This window comes from Babylonia areolata, chromosome 19 (genome assembly GCF_041734735.1).
Source record: "Babylonia areolata isolate BAREFJ2019XMU chromosome 19, ASM4173473v1, whole genome shotgun sequence".
NCBI lineage: Eukaryota > Metazoa > Mollusca > Gastropoda > Neogastropoda > Buccinidae > Babylonia > Babylonia areolata.
The window spans coordinates 17,052,503-17,057,502 of NC_134894.1; positions in this window are offsets into that span (position 1 = coordinate 17,052,503).

The window sequence follows — 5,000 nt, forward strand, 5'->3', positions numbered from 1 at the left end:
CAGCACCACACACACATCACAAAACCACCACACCACACACACACCCACACAACGCGGTCCATCACCACACAAGAGGAAGACAGAGGTATGCAAAAGCCCTTTTGTGTTTACGCCCAATTCAGCCAAAAGTTCACAATGTACAACGGTTGGGATGGTGGAATCCTGTCACGTTACACCATCCAAGCCACTAAGACTACTCTATAAATGCCACCACCGTCCCTCGCATCATTTCCTCCTACAAATATCGCCACCGGGCAAAATTTGGGAAGAGAGTTGAGGAAATTTTGTCGCCGAATTTTTCAGTAACAATTCTGAGGTGGAACAAAGGCCTACGGAAAATTGTCGGCTGGAAGCTTGGGGCGTAACAGCTACGGCATCAAATAACTTCAATTCCTGAGGTTTAAACAAGTGTGTTCACGTTCTTTGTTGTACAACGGGTTTTCACAAAAGCGACTTCTGAGCATCCCACATCAACACACCCACCGTACACCACACACATTTTACTAACAACAACACTTTACTGAATTCACACACTTCAACACACTACTATGCACACACCACACACCACATCTACGTCAACTAACGTAAGCAGCTATCAGGGTTACACATCACACACACACACTAGCAATCTAAATCACTAGTTACACACAACACACAACCACTAGCACATTCACACTAGATACACACACACCAAATGCACCACACTAATTTCACATCATAAACTAAAGTACTTTGAAGAGTGGTATATTTCACAAAAGTTTTACCTAGACAAAACAAAATCCACGGGATCTTATACTCATCGCCCAGCTGCATTCGCCAACCCACCTCCCCTCATGCGGTCACCCACTGCCACGTTTCCCATACACACAAAACATTTGAAAAAACGTTAAAATAAAATCTTATTTCGCCATGTAGGAAGAGGTGGACGAGATGTTAAGAATGACAGTCAGTGATAATGATTATATTGTTTTTAACTAAAAAAAAAAAAAAAACTGTCCTTACTCAAAAATATTTAGCTCGTTTGCTTACCTTGGTTGAAAATGTTCGCTCATGTGACGTTTCATGCTATTTCGCTGCTTCATATCGGAAACCACATTGTCATCACTCCTGTATGCAATTTGTGTTTTAAATGTTGATGTTCTGCACTGACTATACACATTATTCACATTACTCACATTGTTGTCTTTTTTTGCCTTTTTTGTTATTGTGCGCAAAGTGCACCGTCCCCGCATTTTGCGCCTCATAAAATAAGTAAAAGTAGTATGTTTTATGTCTTATCTTTGTTTGTTTTTACCAAGCTGACAAAGCGCGTTGGGTTAGGTGGTATCATCTGACTTGACAAGATGATTGTAAGACGTAATGATTTGACCGAACCATGAGACGCCTCCTCTTCACTCACTAATACTGACTACGAAATTTGAAATATGGTGAAATTTAGTCGCGTATCTAGTCAGCGAACAATTGAAGTAACATAATAGCGCGTTTTTAAAAATGTCGGCACGTTGGTGTTACAGTAACAGCGCACGTGCTAGCATGTACAGGTACATACTAAAGCCTAAAGCATCATGACAGCAAATGGCTGTGTACGTAGCCTTAAAGTGTAACACTTATCGTTTCATCCAGTTACTAAGCAGCAGAAATGTATAACACACATACTTAAGTGGATGATGATAGAGGTAAATTCCAAAAGGTTTAAGGAAAAATAGAGATCTGAATCGCGCCGGTTCGAATCACGGCCATGACATCACGGTCCTCAGCGGTTATACCAATTGTTAGGGCTGACTGAAGCAGCATAATAATTAGCAAACTTGTATAAAAACGAATATAATGAATGCATCATTGTAGAAAGTGTACACATTCAAAGACAGTAGATTCCATCTATACTACAACAACACAACACACAAAAACACACCAAACACAACAAACCACTCACACAAACAAATGATTGTTGCTTCTTGTTAAAAATTCCGGATGCTGTTACAACTTGTTTAACGGCAAATCGAAACAAAAGCAAAACAAAACATTATATACATCGTATGCAACAGATGTCACGTCCTGTATACTGTCGCATGCTGCTTTTTGATCATTGATGTTGTGCATTCAGCCGAACTGCTGGTTTTGATTGAAACATTTTAAAGCGTTTTACAATTTTGGAGGTTGACTGACAGCATTTTTGGCTATTAAATAATAAGTGGTATGTGCTGACAGTCATTTATTTGAAATTGTTTATGCACATTCGAAGACAAGGGATTCCGGGTTTACCACAGCATCATCGACCACAAGTCACCATAAAATACAACCACCGACACACTAACCACACACAACCTGTGGGATCAGTGAAGTTTAAAATACTAGTGTAAGAATGTTGCCGAAAGACTTTAAAATTGTTCGGATTTTTACTGGTTCGGTGAAGTGTGTTGTATGATGAGTGTAGCATGGGAGGATTACATACTAAACTAAAAGTTTCTGGTGAATGTGTGTGTGTGTGTAAGTGTGTACGTGTGTGGTATGTGTTTCATCAGGTTGATGTGTGGAATATAGGTTATTAACAAATATGTTATTTGTGGATATGCAGGAACGGACGATCCGCTAGAAGTAGAATGAGGAGTGAAGAGGCTATGAATCGGTGTGCGTTAGTAATTTTGGGGCTGCTGAGTGCATATTGTAGTTGTATCAGGGCAGCGGTGTCGTGCATGGTGCATTTGTGTGATATTTGAGAGGTAGTAAGCACAACAGGATTACAGTCTACTAGACACAACACACCACCAAGAAAAAGACGACGACAGCGCACTGATCAAACAAACCTACTCTCCCTGTGAGGAGATGTTAGCCGACCCTTAACACCAGGATTCCTGCTGTTACAACATCGGTCAAAGGCAAAACGAAACAAAAGCAAAACCAAAACATATACATACATACGTACCGAAAACAGATGTCACCGTCCATTAATACCTGTCACATGCTGCTTTTGTGATCAGACTGTGTGTGCAGTCAGCCTGAAAACTGCCTGGTTGATGAAACATTCGATAAAGCGCTTAGTACAAATTTATGAGGGCTGAATGAAGCTTGCATATATGTGGCTACTTGTATATCATGAAACGTGGATATGTGAATGACAGTCATTTGATATTGAAAGTGTTAGCACATTCGAAAGACAGTGGATTCCAGTTCTACACACACACACACACACACACACACACACACACACACACACACACACACACACACACACACACACCTGTGGCGTCAGTGAAGTGTTAAATAGTTAAGTTTAACGAACTGTTGACAAAATGCCCTTTTAGTTGTTCGGGGCATTGTTTTTGGTTCGGTGAAGGTTGTGTTGTTTGATGGGCTGAGTCCTGGGAGGATGTATACATAATATATATATATATATATATATATATATATATATGTGTGTGTGTGTGTGTGTGTGTGTGTGTGTGTGAATATACGGATATATAAAAATATATATCTGTGTGTGAATATACGGAACATGGAGATATATATATATATATATATATATAGAGAGAGAGAGAGAGAGAGAGAGAGAGAGTGCATGCGTGTGTGCGTGTGTTTGTGGGCGTGTGTGTTTGTGTATGTGTGTGCGTGCGCGCGAGCTCGTGCGTGCATGCGTGCTTTGCCTGTGTATTTTGAGAGGACGTAGGCACAACAGCCGATGACAAGTCTATAGTGATAATAACAGCCACCAAGAAAAAGACGACGACAGGGCGCCATGATAATACTGAAAACCTACCTCTCTCCTGTCGAGGAAGATTTATACCCAACCCTTCACAACACGAAGACAAGCTGTTTGTTGTGTCTGCCATGGAAGGAAAGAAGGAAGGACAGGACAGGACAGGGCAGGACAGGACCCTACGGATAAAGCCCCAAGCTTGTTCCTTGCCCCCCTCAGCATCGCTTTCAACACGTGTCATACAAGATAGAGGACGGAGTCGTTCATCTGTCTAAAGCACAAAGCGAACTGGTCGACACCGCAGAGCCTGACTGATGGAAAGAAAGGTCGTGGTCGCGGTCAGTTTATCGCCATCACCATCAAGCTGTTCACAGAGTTAAGTGGACATTTATCAGGGCTGACCAGGAAGGAAAGAGTGGCTAAAACTCAGTACTCAGCGAACGGCTGGACAGGCCTTTTTGCAGGGTGGAGGGGGGAGGGGATGTTGGAGGGTGGGGGAGGTTCCTTTAAACTTCGTCTGAGCCACAAACACAGGCCGTGATGGCAGTAGCGATCTATCACAGAGAGAAAATGATGTCCGTGTCGCCAATGGTGGTGGTGTGAACGATGTAGCCTACTACTATGCACGAGTGATGGTCATTCAATGGTTGACCGTCCGGAAAGACATTCTGTCCGGCCAGCTGGTCTGATCTGTCCGGCCAGGTAGAAAAACTGGACCTCCCACTACAGAACAGATGAAAGCTGAGGAAAAAAAAAAAAAAAGAGACTGCCAGGAAAAAAAAAAAAGACACAGACTGCCAGTGTGCGTGTTTAAAAGGTGTACATTATATACTGGGGACTCCCACATCGTAAAGCTTCATTGAGCTGAACGGATAGTTGTCGGTCAAGAGGTGGACGGTAACTAAAGATGAGGTGAATGGCAGTCTATAGCGGACACACGGGCATTTGGCCAAAGAACAGTAGCAGTCTATGCAGACACATAGACATTTGGCCAATGAATAGTAGCAGTGTATAGTGGAGACATAGACATTTGGCCAAAGAACAGTATCAGTCTATAGCGGACACATAGGCATTTGGCCAATGAATAGTAGCAGTGTATAGTAGAGACATAGACCTGTGGCCAAAGAACAGTATAAGTCTATGGCGGACACATAGACATTTGGCCAAAGAACTGTAACAGTCTTTAGCGGACATAATTATAGACAATTTGGCCAAAGAACTGTAGTAGTCAATAGAAGACACATAGACAATTTGGCCAAAGAACTGTAGCAGTCTATGGAGGACATAATTATAAACAATTTGGCCA